The 21,281-nt window shown below is 42.2% G+C and overlaps 1 protein-coding gene across 1 annotated transcript in view; it reads right to left on the bottom strand.

Annotated features, from left to right (window-relative positions):
- The window catches only part of CD44 (CD44 molecule (IN blood group)), a 117,616-nt gene extending 98,280 nt beyond the window's left edge, over positions 1-19,336 (bottom strand). The window contains exons 1-6 of the mRNA XM_075425981.1: positions 19,250-19,336; positions 18,891-19,057; positions 17,359-17,473; positions 6,020-6,181; positions 3,001-4,143; positions 554-645 (exon numbers count right to left, since the gene is read on the bottom strand). The gene's annotated coding sequence lies outside the window, so the exon portion shown is untranslated. The remainder of the gene's footprint in view (positions 1-553; positions 646-3,000; positions 4,144-6,019; positions 6,182-17,358; positions 17,474-18,890; positions 19,058-19,249) is intronic.
- Between the last annotated feature and the right edge of the window lie 1,945 nt (positions 19,337-21,281).

The following is a 21,281-nucleotide window of genomic DNA, read 5'->3' as shown; positions in this document are numbered from 1 at the left end:
GATCCTAACCAGTCTTCTTCTGCTGCAGAATATTTTAAAATAAAGTTTGCTTTGCAGAAATGCAAAACCAGCCCCCAGACACATGCACAGACATATTGGAACCTGCAATTCCTATGCTATTTTTTTCCAGGCTGTTTCTGTGTACTCTGGTAGGCTTGTACATAGTTTTTTGGCTTGTATCAGCAGGGTTAAAGCATGTGGTACCCTCCTCAGAACAAAACCCAGGGTGATGTAACTCTTGCTTTGCTGTTTCAACTGCTCTGTGTCCAAACACCAGCCAAAAGTAATCAATCTATGCCTAGAAAAATACAATCTTAGCTGATGATTTGCATGCAAACTTCTCTGGAGAGAACAGGCATAATACATGTTAAAACAAAGTGAATAAATGCAGAAAACAAATTGCAGATGTGTCTTGTATACACTTAGAGTATAGAGGAGACAAGATTGGAGAGAGTTTGATCCAGTGAATTCATATTTCCAAATTTGCTCGATGCCAAAACAGTGTGCATGTGTTAATTAGGACCTCTGTGTTTATTTTTTAATCTTGACGTACCTGCAGTGCAATGCCAGGCATACATCCTGCAACCGTGTGCTGTTGCAATTTCTGTTCTAATTTGCACAGGTGTTCGGTTCATCTCATTTTGCCTAAAAGCAAACACAGTATGGTGTTCATAAAAATAAGAAAGTGTCCTAGAACAGAGTAAGAGCTTTAAAAACTGAAAGTCTCTGTCTCAGTGTCTCCTGAATCATTTCATTATAAAATCTCTGGGTACGTTATGATTAATCTAAAGCCCAGAATATTCCCGTTGGCTGCAGCAAGAGTTGCCTTTGCAAGCAGGAAAGTAAAACTACAGGCAACCCAGCAAGCTGAGGCTTGTTATTTCTTATGAGTTCATTATGGTGATCTTGTAAGAGTAGAATTAATAACTGAGAAGTTATTAATTCATCTGCCTCTGCCTGCTGTGACGCTGAGCATACCTCCTACTCTGTAACTCCCCACTCATGTCACAGGAATGTTTACGGGACTGGCAGCACAGCAGAATACACACAAAGAAAGCAGTGGTCTTCTAGCCTTCAAGCTTGCGTAACTTGGTTTTCCAGAGATGGGGGAGACATTTTTAAGCAATTTAAATGAAGGAATTCAGTATTTCTAAGTTAACAAGCACCAAGTCTGGGAAATCCCTGCTGTTTGGCTTCCATCCAGTAACTTTCACTAGCTTCAAGACAGTCAAGAGCCATTTCACAAGTACTTAGGATGAGATTTACCTGAAACTGAGAGCTAGAACGAGCACTGCCTGTATTCCTCTTGAGCACACCATGACTGTAGTAAACAGATTTTTTTTTGTTGTTTTGACAGAATAGTGATGTCAGTGAAATAACAAAGCCACGACAATATTTAAAAACTAATGTCTATGTTCTCCTTATGGCCATTTTATGAAAAGCATTAATTTTTTATAAACCTAGCTCTGCCCCTTTCTAATTTTCATATTTTCAAGTAACAAGGGTATATCATTGTCCACTTACACCGTATGCAGGCAGGATTTTTTATAACTTACCCAGCGGGTCTCTTTTTCCTTCTGGTTTATATCAAATGACTACTGCAGGCTTAATGTCTTTTCTATAATTAGCACACACATCAATAAGCTCTCTCACACAGACACATCTTTCTATTATAAATTTTTCTAAGAAAATGATACTTAAATAGAAGGAGATATAATCCAGATTCCTTCTGATCACTTAAGGTAAGTTAAGAAGTTTCCAGGAATTCAGTGAAAATACCTTGGACCATATAGTCTAAACAAAAATAATTTTGAAATAGGCAACATGACAATAGACAACGTCGTATTTTCCTTATATCAACATTTAAAGTCATCTAAAATCTTACTACTTATGATTTATTACTTCTGATAGAAAGTTGCTTTTTCATAAAGTATAATTTGTATAACACAAAGAAGTATTTGGGTTTTGTTTATAGAGTTATTCTGTACCAATTTAAGAATTATTTCTGCAAGCCAAAACAACTGGAAAAGTCCTCTGAGAAAGAGGTGTTACCTCTTCATTAGTGTGCATTCTCAATTTACTATCAGGAAAAATATTTACTGGTTTGCTAAATTGCTCTCTTTCTTCGATAGTAGGTGTATGAATACTAGTGGCATGACATACAAGCCACGTGTTCATTCACGGTATTTTCTGCCTGTAGATAGACAGACCCCACCAACAGTCATTCAGCCTAACATTCTCCAGGCTTACTCAGAAGATAACCAGGCACATTTGGAAAAGAAAATACAGTTAACTGACTCAGTGAAAATGATCAGATTTCCAAATATGATGCCCCTGACGTAATAGAAGTGTCTCTAAAAGAAAAATGAGTCATGTTGCTATAGCAGGACAATGTTTGCATGCATTGTAGCTATGTAGTATAACCATGGAAAACTTTGTGACAAGGGGATAATCACACTCATGTAACTCACTCATCCAGGCTTTGCTATTACCTCAGTCTAGCTCTACACAATTCAAGATTTCCCTTGGTTTCACTTGCAGTAAACTACCACACGCAATATATGAAAAATTCATTCACTGGCACATATCGCATCTCTGAGCATGACTATTCCACCCAAAAAGACACATAGTGAAGCCACAGTGTACTGCAATTCCCTTGGCGCTTTCAAACGTTAACTCCTCTAATGCTACACTTTAAAAGGGAACACCGGCAGAAAGTGGTATCAGTTGTTTAGAACACAGCAGTTTCACTTTCTCCCACCAAGTGTTATGCCTGAAAGGAAGAAAATAAGATATTTACACCTTTCATTTGCAGGAGACATCATTTCCCTCTGCAATACATGCTGCAGGCAGGAGGGTTATGTCTGTTTTCACTGATAAACATTTGGTCCTTGCTTTCTCTGAGACTTGAAATGGCAGGGCACTGATTCATTGTGAGACAGCAGAACCAAGAAACGGATGCATGCTAAGAACCAGACCAAAACATAGACTCATACATACCTCAAGGACAAACCAGGAAAGATTCAGGGGGTCTCAGCTCAAGCCTATGACTGTCAACAGTCTTGTCTAAATGTTTTGAGTCCATGTAGGCCTATGGTTTGTGTCAGTAATATGATTTTGATTTCTGCTACTGAATACACTCGGAAAGCCCAAATGCAAAAATTCAGTGAGATCACAAGAGCTAAAAAGCGTGATCTGATTTCTTATCATTGATGGGAAATATTGATTACTGTTCACCTAACACTGAACAGTAAGATAATCTTTATTTATGGGAGATAATAATTAATAAGGCATAGACTTGCTCCTGAGAACCACGACTCCGGGACACCCTTCCACATCAGCCTCTCTGGCTGACTGTGTGTGCTTTTGAATGTTGTGTTCTTTGCTACACAGTGGCTCACTCTCATGATACAGGTAAAGACAACCAGGTGCCAGTTTACCCTCTGGTCTATCTATGGCTTTTTTCCTGGAAGGGTCAACCCTTGTCAGAGGAAAGCACTGAACCAGGGTCTTCTACTTTCTGAGCAAGTCTAAGTGTCAGACTTCCTTTCAGAGGGATGCATGCTAAAAAACCCCACCACCGCTGAGTGAGCATCCTGACTGAAAGGACAAATTGGCCTCTGAAGTCTAGAAGGGGTTTCTTACTGGGAATTTCAGGTTTTCATATACCTCAAGTCATGACTAACGTAGAATTCCAAGCCCAGGAAAAAGGCCAGATTTAAGAATTACTTCTCTGCTGGCCTCTAGCAGCCTGCCTTGAACAATCAGGCTGGCTTCTAGCCCAATTCTCCATGCACTGCGAGGTGCTTAACATCCAGAGGTTCTTTTTTTCCTCCGAGACTTCTATCATTAGCTTCCAAGGTTTTCAGTAATTTTGACAGCCCAAAAGACTCAGTAATCCCAGGGCATGAATTAGAAATACAAATGCTGGTACTGGGACGGCTGTGTGCAAAAGATATATGGGGAAATCTCTCATAAAAACATGCACCTAAGTCTCTCAGCCTCTCTCTTCCTTCTGAAAGAAACAGTGAATTGGATTGCCGTGTTTGGAATCGCATATTCTCTCAAAATCTGTAAGGCGAGCGATGAGTGCTGCAAGTCAAGAGATGCCTCATTTGTCTCTCCATAATGTTCAGATGCTGGCTGCCAAGACAAAAAATAAAAATAAAAATCACTTCTGAATTCAAAGTTCACTGGGCAAGACCATTACAATCATAGTAAGAACCTGATGAAAACCTGTACTCTTCCATTATGTGTACCTAACATTTACTCCATAAGATTTCATTGGAATAAGAAATCTCCTTGCATGCACCTTTGATCACAGAGTCTGGGAAGCCTCACGTCCTGTTCTCCTCATGAAGACTGCGTTCTTCCTCTTTATGTCTTTAAGAAGGAAAAAAACAGGGTTTCTGAGCCTTGCCAGCTCCTACACAATACCGTATTTCCCTCTTAGGTTCATACCCACATTTACCAGCAGCTTCAGGTGAGGAATCAGATAACATCACTAGAGTGTGATCGATCTCCTGATTATGACCCAACAGATCTATTATGACAGCAGAAAGCACAATACACATACAGACAGACATCAGCAAATGTTGCATTACTGTCCATGGCTAAACGGTAGGTGAACTGAGGCAGCATATCTCATCCTGGAAATGTAAGAGTTCTCGTTGTTTAAATGCAGCTAGTCCAGCATGACATTAAGCCAGTGGAAGTACTAAGTCATCTCTAGTTCTGTGCCATGTTAATACTGAACTGCAGTCAGCATTTCAAGTAGTTACTTTCAAAGGAGACGTGACATGCATGGAGAGGAACTATTCGTATTCCACTTTTTTTCCTTATAGCAAAACTTACTGGGTTCACTCAGCTTCCCTTCCTACTTAACTTTCATGTCATGCCAGGGTGAGATCTTTGCTTTCAACAAAAAAAAAAAACAAACCAAAAACAATCCTCTTCCATTAGGTATTTAGAAATGAGTCCAGATGATTGAAACACCAAAAATGAATGTCCTGAAAATGAGCTTACCAAAGAGATCTCATACTAACTGACCCATAGAGTTTGGTGTTGCCAACTGATGACCTATTCCGTGTATAGAATAACTTATAGGCTAGATCACCATGCATGAACACTACAATTTGCTGAACCGTTAAAAAACAAAACCAAATTTAAATGACAATCCAAATAATTTCTGGACAAAAAGGACACACTGTTGTTCAAAAGAGTTTTTGCTATTTAAACTAGTGGTTGTGACAATTCTGTCTTTTTTTACACACTGCCAGAGATTTACCTAGATAAGTTATGCAACGAGGTGTCACATCTGAATGGGTTTACTCTGAAAAAGGTGTACTTTGAAGATACTATGGCACAGGCTGAAGTGTGAGCTAGCAACTTGTACAAGGTATGTATTCAAAATGAGAAAAACTCCTGTAGCAGATGCAACCATCAAAACATTTGAGATGATTGAAAATTCATTTGCTGAACACAGAGTTTGATTCTCAGAGCCAGATGCATTTAGGAAAATATGACATTATTCACCTTTGGAAGAAAATTATAAAAGAAATTCCCTGAAGTGGAAAGCAAGCCACACACCTCCCCAGAACTAATCAGGGGAGTTAGCTATGCAAACAAATTTCATTAGTTATCAGACTGTTTTGGATGATTAAGTCTCATGGGCTAGGGTGTAATCACCGGAAAATTCCCACCCTCTCCCCACCTCTGTATACAACTTCGAACAAATTCCTCATGTGTCTTATTCCTGTTTTACTTTAGCTCATCTATCACACTGCACTACTGAAAACAGGATGCAGAGGTGAATTGTTACCTCCCAGGTTAAATCATTAGACTGTAAAGAAGAGACTGGAGCTCCTGTCCCAGTGAACTTAAGCTCTCTGTGCCTCAATATTTTTGTACCCTGAAAAGACTCTGCAAAGATAATTTAACTTTGTGCTTAGAGGGTGTAAGCCACAGAAGAAATTAGACAGAGAACTGGTCTAGTGTCACTTAGGTGAGTGTCACTCACCGTTTTTCGTCAGTCTGCAGACCTGATAGTATACCAGCAGGCTTTTAACTGTAACCATTGGTGAGTTGCAAGACAGTGGAAGGCTGCTAACCATTTCCCATGGATCAGAATTAGGAAAACAGTGCTTTGAATGAGAACAGCTTTGCAGTTCTGGAAGCAGACCTAGTTGTCAGGAACCAAAGAAAAGCAGGTGTCAGAAAAGAAGGTAGTGGAAAGAGCATAAAACAATAACCACAGCCTTGCATGACGGACTAGATAGGGAAACACCTGAAGCTGCTGTAGGGTTACTGTGGCTTACTTCAAGGCAGCCGCATCCACAGCAAGCTGAAAAATTTTCTTCATCTTGCAGCTGTTAATAGGCTTAAGTGAAAGCAAAGGTAGACCAGAACGCTGGAACTTTGTTATATTTGAAAATCCATAATTAAAAAGAAACCTCAGAATATTTGGCTTTATAAAAACGTACCCTAACAACAGAAAATCAGTGAAAGAAAAACCCTGCTCTGAATTGTAGTGTTGCATAATAATGCATTTAAAAAAAAAAACAAGACATCCCGAGGACTGGAGAAAGGCCAATGTCACTCCAATCTTCAAAAAGGGCAAGAAGGAGGACCCAGGGAACTACAGGCCGGTCAGCCTCACCTCCATCCCGGGCAAGGTGATGGAGCAGCTTATCCTGGAGGTCATCATCAAGCAAGTGGAGGAAAAGAAGGTTATCAGGAGTAGTCAGCATGGATTCACCAAGGGGAAATGATGTCTGACCAATCTGATAGCTTTCTACGATGGTATAACTGGCTGGGTAGATGAGGGGAGAGCCGTGGATGTTGTCTACCTAGACTTCAGCAAGGCTTTCTACACTGTCTCCCATAACATCCTCCTAGGGAAGCTGAGGAAGTGTGGGCTGGATGAGTGGTCGGTGAAGTGTATAGAGAACTGGCTGAATGGCAGAACTCAGAGGGTTGTCATCAGCAGCGCTGAGTCTAGTTGGAGGCCGGTAACTATTGGTGTCCCCCAGGGGCCAGTACTGGGCCCAGCCTTGTTCAACTTCTTCATCAACGACCTGGATGAAGAGTTAGAATGTACCCTCAGCAAGTTTGCTGATGACACCAAACTGGGAGGTGTGGTAGATACACTGGAAGACTGTGCTGCCATTCAGCGTGACCTGGACAGGCTGGAGAGTTGGGCAGAGAGGAACCTGATGAGGTTCAACAAAGGCAAGTGCAGGGTCCTGCACTTGGGGAGGAACAACCCCATGCATCAGTACAGGCTTGGGGTGGACCTGCTGGAGAGCAGCTCTGCGGAGAGGGACCTGGGCGTCCTGGTGGACGACAGGTTGACCATGAGCCAGCAGTGTGCCCTGGCTGCCAAGAAGGCCAATGGCATCCTGGGGTGCATTAGGAGGAGTGCGGCCAGTAGGTCGAGGGAGGTTCTCCTTCCCCTCTACTCTGCCCTAGTGAGGCCTCATCTGGAGTATTGTGTCCAGTTCTGGGCTCCTCAGTTCAAGAAAGATGAGGAACCACTGGAGAGAGTCCAGCGGAGGGCTACGAGGATGGTGAGGGGACTGGAACATCTCTCCTACGAGGGGAGGCTGAGGGAGCTGGGCTTGTTCAGCCTGAAGAAGAGAAGGCTGAGAGGGGACCTTAGAAATGCTTACAAATATCTGAAGGGTGGGTGTCAGGAGGATGGGGCCAAACTCTTTTCAGTAGTGCCCAGCGACAGGACAAGGGACAATGGGTACAAACTGAAGCATAGGAAGTTCCGTCTGAACATGAGGAAGATTTTCTTCCCTCTGAGGGTGACGGAGCACTGGAACAGGCTGCCCAGGGAGGTTGTGAAGTCTCCTTCTCTGGAGATATTCAAGACCCGCCTGGACAAGGTCCTGTGTAGCCTGCTGTAGGTGACCCTGCTTTGGCAGGGGGGGTTGGACTAGATGACCCACAGAGGTCCCTTCCAACCCCTACCATTCTGTGATTCTCACAGTATCACATGTTGATGCCAATGCTAAATGCCAGCAACCCATCTAACCTGACTTTCATTTGACAGAAAAGATACCTGCCCCAGTGGTCTTTGTCAAAAGTTCTTTGCTATAGTATAGTTTGCTGTGCACTGGTATATTCACCATGACACTTCAGTGATGCCTTTACCTTCTCCAGTGATTTTATTCAATTCTGACATTTCAGAGAGTGTCCCTTCCAACCCCTACCATTCTGTGGTTCTGTGATACTCTAGACTAAATCGACCCTGACAAATAAATGTGGCAAAAAAAGATGAATAAGGACTGTAAAGTAGATGCGCTTCTATAAATATTTTTTCCAAAGCACACATGATATTAGATCAGTACCAGGAGATTTCTGAAAAAACGTCAACTGCATTAGTCCTTACAAAAGTAGAAAAGAACAATAGGAGTAATTCTCGACTGTTTTTTAACAACAACAAAAAAATCTTCTCTCAGCATTAATAACATTGCAAAGTGTTTTGGCTGAAATAGAGAAGAAAAGGCTAGAAATTGTACAGCCTCATAGCTGAGAAACTCAGAGCCAAAGATATGCTCCTTTTATTTTTATCTGATTTGATTACTAATTTAATTTACCTTCTAAGAAAACTTAGAAGGCAAAAGTAAGCATCCTTGACATGACTACCTTTTTTCTACTATTTAAATCAATACTATGCTAAATTTCTGGTAAAACAGAAATACAGCTATAATTGATTTATAGTGCAATAGGCACGTTCCTGATGCCCTCCATACCAGTGTCTATACCACATCCCCAGGATTAACAGACCTTGCGAGTTGTAGGAAGGTCAGTTCAGACACTGACGGTTCTTCATGAAACAGCTCAGACTCTCAAGCATTACAGAGGAGTCCAATAAAGGAACATCCTGTCTGGGGAAACACCATACTTCTTCTAGTGGCAGCTGCCACTGAGTCATCAAGCAAAAGTGATTAGGCAGAACCTCTTTCCCAATGCCTTGAACTTCAATGGTTCAAAGACACCAAGTACATAACATCTTGCCTCCTTTCAAAACTTAACCACAAAGCCCAAAAGAATAATCTGAAAAGAAATAATGTAGCTAGAAACTGCGTCTAGGGGTGACAAACCAGACACTTATGATGGGCCAGCTGATGCATACAACTTGCAAAATGGTAAAAAAAAATTTCCCTTTTTATAACACTATTTTTGTATGTCATAATGAGCTAAAAGTCCTTTTATACTTTGAGCATTCTAGAAAACATGGCTTGGGCAAAACCTCATGAACTTGCTTAGCTAGCAGAATGGTGCTTAAATTGATTGTTCAACAAAGTCTTTTTACTATGTATTGCTGAATATGTAATCAGAATAAAAATATAGGCTGAAAGCTCCCAGATGAATCCAATGGAGCTGTGCAGGCTGAGACTACTGGAGAACCAACCCTTTGTCAGACTGGAAAACGGGAGTTATACACAACAGCTCAAGGACTGCCTCAACTTAGTGTAAACAAACTGTATTATTTACTTGAACAAGTCTAAAAAAATTAAAAACAATGAGTATAAACAAGAGATTATAGTATGCTTCCTATATAATGAGATCACAGCAGTGGCTGGATACTACTACCTGTTTCTTACAGTAATGGATTTTTAAAATTCGTATTTTCTATGCTGCAGTCTACACCCACTCCTTTACCAAGAAATCTCCAAGACTATATTTTCATGCTAATAAATAGCATGCAAACTACTATGAGTTTGGGGGAGAGAGGGAAGGGTTGCTTTGGTTTGTTTTTTTAAGTGCAGCAGCCTCCAAAATGGATCTCAGCAGCTGCTCAACAGCGTGCAGTAACATGGCACAGTAAGTTTGAAGCAATCCAGATTGAAGCTGTACAAGGAGCTTTCTAGGGAGGCTGGAGGCCATTAGTCAACCTGTAGCATTTCCCACGGTGCAGCCCCTTCCCAGTCCTCTGCTTATTCCACTATTCTTCTGTGACTATCTTTGTTAACTTTCCAGCACAGTCTTAAAAGCCAATTGCTGTAGTATATTATACACAGGCTTGGAAACTATATAATGCTACCATTTTCACTGTGCAGAGAGAGGGAACTTTGCCTCTCCTTTTAGATGGGACAGTGTAGTTAAGATCTTGGTCAAACGTTCAACTTGGAAGAGATTTAAAATTAACATTCTAGTATAAAAGACCTAATAATCCATAGAAACAACTAGAGAAAAAAACCCCATGACTATTAAAATGACAGAAGAACCAAGGATAACTATACTTCTTGTTGACATGACTGAAAGACCATTGGCTTCCATTCAAATCCTCTCATATACCTTACATAATATAAAATCTGAATATGCAGCACTTGACTAACAGTAAGGCTGAAGCCTAAAATAAGAGTGGGAAAAGATACGTAAAAAATGAAAACAGAACAAAACGAGAATGGAAAATGGAGAGGCACACAAAACAGAATGACGGGAGAACCAGTGGAAGGGAGTGTGCTGGGAGACAAAATTGTAGAACAGAGAAAGAAAAGACGACAAATGAGACACACTAAGTGGAAGAGTAAAAGGAAGAAAAATTTCTGAGAGTACTTTTCTGTCCTCATTCATTATGTAGCTTCTAAAATAGCTTACTATAGCAACATGAAAGACTGATACTTGGCAGTTATGGATACAACTTGAGAAAGAACTTGTATCATAACACATCCTGCACTTGTGTCCTTGTTCTTGAAGAAGTAATAGCTGTCCAAGAAAAGAATGAACTCCTACTGTAACACCCTAAAAATGAATTTGGATTTATTTTGCCTTTTTCCAGTCATAGCGTACTTGGCAACTCGGTGTATTTCCTCTTACTTAGGCCAGTGCTATGTGGCCTAACATTTCTTAATGAGCTTTTTGAACCTAAAACCTAGCAAGGTAGAAAGTAACAGCATCCTGAGTTTGCTATACCTTTGGCTTTTAGAACAGAGGTCTAATGCTGAGATAAAATTAAACTGGTTCTAGTACACTAAGTATACACAGGCAATTAGGGTAATAATGAAAGCTCATTTATTAAGTAAAAAGATGGGTACATTATAAATGGATTTCTTAGACTACACTTCCCATTTGTTAAAGCAGCACATAGGAAACAAATACAACAGTAATTCTGCAAGGCAAAAAAATTCTAGGAAAATATGTTTATGAAAATACAAATATTAATCTTTAATAGAAGTTGAGATAAAATTGAATAAACAAAGATAAAACCTTAGACTGAGAAAAGACTGGAAATAAAAGAGGCTGTCTGGAACTGAGAACACATTTTCACCTTGGTAAAGCTGCAGCAAGCGAGTTTGCACATGGAAGCCATAGTGCATTGAGGTCTTCAAAAGCTGCACCAAAATGTGACTCATTCTTGTGAGCAGCAAGGGCCAGAGCAGTCCCACATGGACTGAAAACGGTGGTCAGAGCCAGATGCTGCAAATAAGGGTTTACCAATACTCCTAGACAAGGCAAGTGATGAACTAGGTAGAGTCCATCCACGAGCAGAAGAAAGGGCCAGAAACAAGGCTATAATGTACATCCAAAGGGTCTGTTCCAGGAGACAAGCTGCCTACAGCCAAGGTCTGATCTCTGTAATTAAGTTTTCTTAACAAATGGCTTTCTGTAGTCTGAGAAGCTTCATGAGGAATATGTTATTTAATATGCATAGTTCTGGAGCTATTTCTCCAGGTAAGGACTTTACTCCAAGTAATGTGCCCAACAGGATTATCTTCTGCATCTTCCCTCTATACTAACTTCTTGGTCAACCTGAGGCTGTTCAAAGGAAACGTACACCCTCAGAAATCTCATTTAAGCACTCTGAAAAGGGTTGTTTTCCTTAAGAGTTCTTTTCTGCGCATGTTTATAATCATAATGTCTTCTGATTGATAGTGTCCACTAAGGTCTTCAGCAATATTGCATTTATGATTTAGCATGGCCCCTTTGGAGGTACTGTGTCATCGCATAAGCACAAGATCCAGCCAGCAAAATGCTTATAGATGCCAGAGCAGAGGAAAAGAAGAAAACTGCCTTAAGGGAACAGGGTAAGGGAAAATAAAAGTACTGCAGGAGCAGGAAAGAGATCTAAGAAAAGACAACCAGGCAGTCTGGAAAACAAAAATAAAACACTAGGTACACTAGAACTTGCTGGAACTGAAAAGGCCCGCAATGGATATCACAGGTGGATTCTGTGAAGCAATCTGCAAACAGAGGCTTTATGGCTAGTTCCATACAAATAAAAAATGCACCACCAAAGAACCATTCTCTGGTTGCTTTCAGCAGATGTGTGCCCCTTGTTAGAATCACAGAATCACAGAGTCATTAAGGTTGGAAAAGACATCTAAGATCATCAAGTCCAACTATCAACCCAACACCACCATGCCTGCTAAACCATGTCCTGAAGTGCCATAGCTACATGTATTTTGAACACCTCCAGGGATGGTGACCCCACCACTTCCCTGGGCAGCCTGTTCCAATGCTTGACCACTCTTTCAGTAAAATAATTCTTCCTAATATCCAATCTAAACTTCCCCTGACACTGCTTGAGGCTTGTTCTGGCTTTCCACCCATGAACTCAATAATCCCCAAGTAAAAGATTGAATTGATAGCTTGTGCCTTGTTTTGGTTGTAGTCAACAGCCACAATGCTGTGGTTGATCACCATATGCTTCCCTGGCGGGCACAGCAAAGCAAGCTTCTGTTCTTCCTGAAGTCTATGACAACTACAGAGAAGACCCTGGTGTTTGTAGGTTGTGGTGCATTTGCATTCTTAGAAATCAGAAATTGTTAGCATACCACCAAACACACTGGCGTATTCTAATAATTCTGCTGCTGAGACAAGAGTGATGACAGCACTTTCCTTTCTTAAGAACAAACTGTAATCAGTGATTCAATGAGATGTAGTAACTCTGTAGTAAACAGTAGAGATAAGGTCTATTATGAAGCACAATGGAGCTTTTCTCAACAAGAAATAGCAGTTTACCCTCTCTCCAATACACTGCTGTTTTTTCTTTATCTTATTCACTGCCATAGAAATGAACGTACTGTCTTAAAGATAACAGTTACTTTCGTAATTTGGCAGTGGATCTAAGTGTCAAGGATGGAAATCCTGACTTACTTTCTTAAAGTTTAAAGATAGTAAATGTTTTATTCTGTTATGGGCTGGACATAAAAAAAGGCCTGTGGAAAATTCAGGTTACAATACGAAGCAAGTTTCTTTCAAATCTAGGGGACAGTTGTATTACAGACTTTGATTTCTGTTTCCTGCTTCCCATACTGGAGCTTGAAAATTTAGGAGTGATGTGGCTAATACCTATGCCCATACTTGGTTGAAAATGGCTCTCATTTTCCAACCATCCTTTTCTGCATCGCTCCAGCTGTTATAAGGTACCACAGTTAAGTTAATATGTGGATTTTTTTAATCCGTCTTTGGTATCAGCAATTGTTGTCTTCCTGCATCATTCTGCCTTCAGTCCCTAGTGCAGGCAAATTTAGACAGTTTTCCACACCCTTTGATGCATTCTAGAAAACAGAGCATGAGTAACAGTAAATTGAACTGAACTTGCTTGATGAAGTAAGTGCTATAGAATATTCTAACATCAGAATGTGGTGGTACGCCTGCTTAAAATTCTGGCAGGTTCATATTAACGGTACACTGTGGAAATGCAGCCTGGAAAGTTACAACTGTTTCCAAAGCTCCAAAAAGAATGAATGATACCCCACTGGATTTTCATCTCTCTACCTTAGGGATGACGTACAGTGACATCTATTTAGTTATTATACAAAAAATCTTTCCTTCTCAAGGACCCACCCTATTGCTAATAATCCTGAAAAGATCGTCTCCAGCTAAAGACCAATAGCAATTTTATAAAAGAATCTGCCATACAGGGGACTGATGTCTGGATAACACTCTCTGAAATGTCAGAATTGAATAAAATCACTGGAGAAGGTAAAGGCATCACTGAAGTGTCATGGTGAATATACCAGTGCACAGCAAACTATACTATAGCAAAGAACTTTTGACAAAGACCACTGGGGCAGGTATCTTTTCTGTCAAATGAAAGTCAGGTTAGATGGGTTGCTGGCATTTAGCATTGGCATCAACATGTGATACTGTGAGAATCACAGAATGGTAGGGGTTGGAAGGGACCTCTGTGGGTCATCTAGTCCAACCCCCCCTGCCAAAGCAGGGTCACCTACAGCAGGCTACACAGGACCTTGTCCAGGCGGGTCTTGAATATCTCCAGAGAAGGAGACTTCACAACCTCCCTGGGCAGCCTGTTCCAGTGCTCCGTCACCCTCAGAGGGAAGAAAATCTTCCTCATGTTCAGACGGAACTTCCTATGCTTCAGTTTGTACCCATTCTCCCTTGTCCTGTCGCTGGGCACTACTGAAAAGAGTTTGGCCCCATCCTCCTGACACCCACCCTTCAGATATTTGTAAGCATTTCTAAGGTCCCCTCTCAGCCTTCTCTTCTTCAGGCTGAACAAGCCCAGCTCCCTCAGCCTCCCCTCGTAGGAGAGATGTTCCAGTCCCCTCACCATCCTCGTAGCCCTCCGCTGGACTCTCTCCAGTGGTTCCTCATCTTTCTTGAACTGGGGAGCCCAGAACTGGACACAATACTCCAGATGAGGCCTCACTAGGGCAGAGTAGAGGGGAAGGAGAACCTCCCTCGACCTACTGGCCGCACTCCTCCTAATGCACCCCAGGATGCCATAGGCCTTCTTGGCAGCCAGGGCACACTGCTGGCTCATGGTCAACCTGTCGTCCACCAGGACGCCCAGGTCCCTCTCCGCAGAGCTGCTCTCCAGCAGGTCCACCCCAAGCCTGTACTGATGCATGGGGTTGTTCCTCCCCAAGTGCAGGACCCTGCACTTGCCTTTGTTGAACCTCATCAGGTTCCTCTCTGCCCAACTCTCCAGCCTGTCCAGGTCACGCTGAATGGCAGCACAGTCTTCCAGTGTATCTACCACACCTCCCAGTTTGGTGTCATCAGCAAACTTGCTGAGGGTACATTCTAACTCTTCATCCAGGTCGTTGATGAAGAAGTTGAACAAGGCTGGGCCCAGTACTGACCCCTGGGGGACACCACTTGTTACCAGCCTCCAATTAGACTCAGCGCCGCTGATGACAACCCTCTGAGTTCTGCCATTCAGCCAGTTCTCTATACACTTCACCGACCACTCATCCAGCCCACACTTCCTCAGCTTCCCTAGGAGGATATCATGGGAGACTGTGTCGAAAGCCTTGCTGAAGTCCAGGTAGACAACATCCACGGCTCTCCCTTCGTCTACCCAGCCAGTCATGTCATTGTAGAAAGCTATCAGATTGGTCAGGCATGATTTCCCCTTGGTGAATCCATGCTGACTACTCCTGATAACCTTCTTTTCTTCCACTTGCTTGATGATGACCTCCAGGATAAGCTGCTCCATCACCTTGCCCGGGATGGAGGTGAGGCTGACCGGCCTGTAGTTCCCTGGGTCCTCCTTCTTGCCCTTTTTGAAGATTGGAGTGACATTGGCCTTTCTCCAGTCCTCGGGCACCTCTCCTGTCCTCCAGGACCTCTCAAAGATGATGGAGAGTGGCTCAGCAATGACATCCGCCAGCTCCCTCAGCACTCGTGGGTGCATTCCATCGGGGCCCATGGATTTGTGGACGTCCAGATCGCTTAAGCGATCCCTCACACAGTCCTCCTCGACCAAGGGAAAGTCAGCCTCTCTGCAGGCTTCCTCTCTTACTTCCGGGGCCTGGGATTTCTGAGGGCCTGCCTTGGCACTGAAGACTGAAGCAAAGAAGGCATTCAGTGGCTCTGCCTTCTCTGCATCCTCCGTCACCAGGACACCCGCCTCATTCAGCAGTGGCCCCACATTGTCCCTAGCCTTCCTTTTGCTGCTGATGTAGTTGAAGAAGCCCTTCTTGTTGTTTTTTACATCCCTTGCCAGCTTCAATTCCAGGTGGGCTTTGGCCTTCCTCGTCGCATCCCTGCACGCTCTGACCACATTCCTGTACTCTTCCCAAGTGGCCTGCCCCTCCTTCCACATTCCATGGACCTGTCTCTTCCACCTGATCTCCGCTAGAAGCTCCTTGTTTAACCATGCAGGTCTCCTGCCTCCTTTGCTCGATTTTTTTCTCAGGGAGATGCACCACTCCTGAGCATGGAGGAAGTGACGTTTAAAGAGCAATCAGCACTCTTGGACCCGCCTGACTTCGAGAGCCCTGGCCCATGGGATTCCTCCCAGTAGCTCCTTGAAGAAGGAACCCACTTCGGTTCAGTAGGTGTTAAATAAGGAGAGGTAACAATGAAAATAAACCATGTTTTTGTTGTCTATAGCTTGTTAAAAAGGATTGCAAGAGATGCTCACTTGGGAGAATCTTTTCTTCTTAAACCATGCACAATTGTGTATCAGAGAAAGCAGGACATCTGGCTTTGTAGGTTCACCCTCCACATGTGGTGGAGTGATGTCCCATACTGCAGATATCTCAGAGTGGTGTGGAAGGCAAAAACTATACTCCTTTAGACTGAGAGAAACTTAAGAAGCTTCCTGTATCCTTGCTCACCACTTCACATGTGTACAAAGGCTTAATAGACACTTGTTGCTCATATCTTTCTAAAACATTTCATCCAAATGACACAGGCAAATAAAAGTGTGTGTAGCTCTTCAATGTGTCTGAGGTATAAAGATGTGGACTGAATCTTCTGGGATTTTAATTAAACTGCTTTGGAAATATTTTCCTGTTCATTTCCCCACAGAAACAGGCCCATAACATGTGGAATGAATACCATACGTTCATGGTAGTGTTCAGAGGACAAGGCATCTCAGGAAGTTCTCCACTGATTCCTGGAGGAAGTTACCTTTTACCCAATGTAATGCTTTATGCCTAATGCATTACACGCAAGTCATCAAAAGAGCTGAAGTACATCAGCAGTCAAAAAAGAAAAACTGCAGAATAACAAACCACTGAGTCTAGATTGGGTATCTGCACTTCACTTGCCATTTTCCTCTAAGCCACATCAAAGTAACTTCTCATAATGCTCTACAACGTGACAACACAGGGCCACAACACTCTCACAATGACACTACTTTCTGTAGCAGGAGAGAGGCGCAGAAATCAGAGCTATTTTCTTTGGACCTGAAATAGTTTTATTTTTATTAAGTGCACTGTAGGTAAGGAGGCATTGTGTACCACCAACACAAACTGAAAAAGCTCCTGGCTGGTGGCCCAGGCACAAATTGCCCCTGCTGGATACTTGGACTAGGCCAGACAAGCCACTGAATAACTGCATCTCTATCCTGCTGATCACATTTGCACTCAACAGAGTCCACGTAAGAGATCTCAAAGACTTGTTGCACCTTGTACTCACAATAGCTGGAGTGAAGGCAGCTGTACATACGTTAACTTTTATTGTGGATAAAAACCCATGGTGCAGAAGAGGCATGGAAGGTCGGTGCTCTGTTCTGGAGCTCACAGAACAGTTCCTGAAACAGAGAGACGAGGTTGGCTGTGAGTCACTGGACAACTCACTTCTTCCTCCATTTACCAGACTTGCTCTGCTTCCTACATTGCCAGCCAGCTGACCTGCATCTCCATTTTCAATACCCATCTCTAGTCTCTGGCGTATGTTCCTCTTCTTGGAAACCCCATAACATTCTTCAACATGGTCTTCTGCTGTAACCTTCTGTTTCACCTCCGAGCATGCACTCCCCCTCCAGACAATTTATCTTGCTTGGAATATAATAGGAATTACATGCTCATCTGTTCTAAAAATCAGGGCTAATTACAGACTTAATTACATGATTCTCTGTATGAATTACAATCACGTTAATTAATTGTTAGGTCTTATTCCAAATAATCAGTTGGAACAGTACTGGGAAAAATCCAGTCTATGGCCTTTTATAGCAATTCATTTGCCTTGGTGTTTGAGATCAAAGACATTGGTTTGATGATGTCATGCTCTTGGTTTAAGACAACAAACCTAGTGTGTTGTAATCAGCATCGACATGTACTAGCATCTCTTGTTTTTTCCCTACTGTTTTCCTGCTGTAGTGTCAGCCAACTATTCACTGAAGAAATGTTTCATTGTGTACGTGCAAAGTATTTAGAAGATGTCTACCTAATTATTCTGAGGTTTTGGAAAGCCATGTATGCTTGGAAAAGTCCATATCCTTATAGTGGGATATTCTTCTTTGTTTATGTCTAGATTGAGGGCTTTTTCATTTTAAAAGAAATCAAAAAACACATACAAAGGAAGTAACTATGTTTCATATTCATTTACTATGCAGTGCAGTTATCCTGAAAAGTACTATTTAATTTTTATTTCCATACTAAATACTCATTAAAGGAGTCCAGATTTCTTCTTAGCTGGATGTGTTTGATAAGAAATCAGAGCACACTTATAATTTATCGTTTGCACACATCTTACCCAGTTTCAGTAGCAGTTACATGTTTTTCAGTTTCTGATTTTAAAATAAGTTTCTGTTTTTTCTTTCATGTGCCTCAGTAAATCACATGGTAAGCACCTGGTAAGCATCTTGGAAATCTGGGGTGAGACTGTGTTTGCAGCTTGGAGTTTCCTGGGCACCTACACTTAAAACTTCGCAGCCATCTGTAAACATTTAGCTCTGTGCCAGCAGTTACTAGACAGAACTTTCCTCCTCTTTGATTCATGATCCAAATCTCCAAGTTATAGATAACAGTAGTTGGTGCTGAAGATTGGATCAGATTTAATCACCACTGAAGATTAAAGTGTTTCTTTCCTGCTGTGGCTATTTCATTGAACTGAAGTTCACTGCTATAAATAATCTGAAATCTATCAGAAAGATAATCAAGTCGAGCTATTCTCCAGCAAGTCCCTTCTTTCTCATTTTGAGAGCAGCTTGCAAGCTTATTTCTTACCTATGCATGAGGCAGCTCTCTGTCAGGAACGCAGAAGTTGTACGTAGCACGTGTATCTTTATCTTCAGGACACACACAGCTACTGATGTTGTTAGAAATGCGTCTCCAAGTCTAAGGAAAAATTTATTCTTTTTATATCATACCTTGCAGTGAAAGTGCAAAAGGTCCTGTCAAAAAACAGACATTCAAATTAAAAAAAAAAAAATCATTCCAGTTCATTCTGTAGGGCAACAAGAAATAGCAAGCCAAAACCTAACAGTGGTTTCTCTCCATGCTTACTCAGTGATGTAACTCAGTGATGAGAGTTTGTTGTTTACACCAAGCCTCAGAGTCATTTTATACACCTTTGGATATCCCACCTGGTCTCTAGCTGTCATTCCTGAACAGCAGCTATTGTCCCCCATTGTTTTAGATTTTTCTTTTCTTTTTTTGTTTTTAAATCAGGTGTAAAGGGCCACCACAATTCCAACAGGCAACCTGTGAGTAAAAAAAATTAAAACAGGAAAAGCAAATTATAAACCATGCTAGCTTCAACAATGGTGTATTTTATATATCTCTCAGTAAACAGTTTCTAACAAAGTGATTTGGCAACAGTTACAGGTACCCTGCTCTAAACTGTAAAACACAGTATGTGATTTACATTAATGAGTCCTGCTTTAGTCAATCTTGAAGAATTAAAACAGTTTACAGATGGACAAAGGAATTCCTTTGAAGGGGTGGTAAATCCTGCTGGATTACAGTGGGTACTGAACAGTTTACAAAGGAGGAAATAAAGTAATCTAAATTAAATACTTCCTCTTGCTTCACAGCCTTTCGGTAGTTAGCTCTGAAGAAACCATTCAAAGAGTTTTCTGGACAGGCAAATGAATACAACATTCACAAAAATATATACATGTATTCTCCTTTTGCAGAATCTGTGAAGATCAATATCAACCAGTTCCTGACATGGGCCTGCTAAGCACAGAAGACAGCTTCAGGGAGAAGCAGCACTAGCAGAGATTATTCAAAGCCAGTGGAGAGATGAGCTAATGACTGAGAAAGGATGGCAACCCAAGCTTATGGAAAAGGAGGCAGCAGGGCTGCGTTTTTTTGCCTTAAGCATACGATTCACAAACTGGATGAGATTTCGAGACTTACTTCTAACAACCAAGAACAAAGTGCCTCTAGAACATCTCCACCACAGTCAGAATAAGCTCCACACCACGAATACCCAACCTTCACATTTATGGTGGTGTAGAAACTATTACCTCACACATACAGGGACACTGTTGAAATCATCACAAGGAAAACGTGAATCTAATTCTCTAGTAAAATGTCTCTCATCTTTAATCTCTGGTATCTTTATAATGTCCCCAAGTAACTAAACTAGATCATAGAATCTTTTAGGTTGGAAAAGACCGTTAAGATGATCAAGTCCAACTGTAAACCTAACACCACCAACTCCACCACTAAACCATGTCCCTAAGCACCCTGTCTACACACCTTTTAAATACCTCCAGGGATGGTGACTCAACCACTTCCCTGGGCAGCCTGTCCCAATGCTTGACAACCCTTTCAGTGAACAAGCTTTTCCTAATATCCAATCTAAACCTCCTCCAGCACAACTTGAGGCCATTTCCTCTTGTCCTGCCACTTGTTAGGTGGGAGAAGAGCCTGTCACCCACCTCACTACAACCTCCTTTCAGTTAGTTGTAGAGAGCAAGGTCTCCCCTCAGCCTCCTTTTCTCCAGACTAAATCCCAGTTCCCTCAGCTGCTTCTCAGAGGACTTATGCTCTAGACCCTTCACCAGCTTCGTTGCTCTTCTCTGGACACGCTCCAGCACCTCAATGTCTTTCTTGTAGTGAGGGGCTCAAACCTGAACACAGTATTGGAGGTGCAGTCTCACCAGCACCAAGTGCAAAGGGATGATCGCTTTCCTGGTCCTGCTGACCACACTATTCCTGATACAAGCCAGAATGCCGTTGGCCTTCTTGGCCACCTGGGCACACTGCTGGATGAGCTGGCTGCCAACCTGCACCACCAGGTCCTTTTCCTCCATGCAGCTTCCCAGCCGCTCTTCCCCAAGCCTGTAGTGTTGCATGGGGTTGTTGTGACTCAAGTGCGGGACCTGGCACTTGGCCCTGTTGAACCTCATACGGCTGGCCTCTGCCCATCAATCCAGCCTGTCCAGATCCCTCTGCAGAGCCTTCTTACCTTCAAGCAGGTCAACACCCCCACTCAACTTGGTGTCATCTGCAAACTTTCTGAGGGACCACTTGGTCCCCTCATCCAGATCATAGATAAAGATATCAAACAGAACTGGCCTTACGACTGAGCCCTGGGGAACACCACTTGTGACTGCCCGCCAACTGGATTTAACTCCATTCACCACAACTCTCCAGGCTCAGCCA

This window comes from Opisthocomus hoazin, chromosome 7 (assembly GCF_030867145.1).
Source record: "Opisthocomus hoazin isolate bOpiHoa1 chromosome 7, bOpiHoa1.hap1, whole genome shotgun sequence".
In the NCBI taxonomy this organism is placed as follows: domain Eukaryota; kingdom Metazoa; phylum Chordata; class Aves; order Opisthocomiformes; family Opisthocomidae; genus Opisthocomus; species Opisthocomus hoazin.
This window is presented reverse-complemented; position numbering and strand designations above follow the sequence as displayed.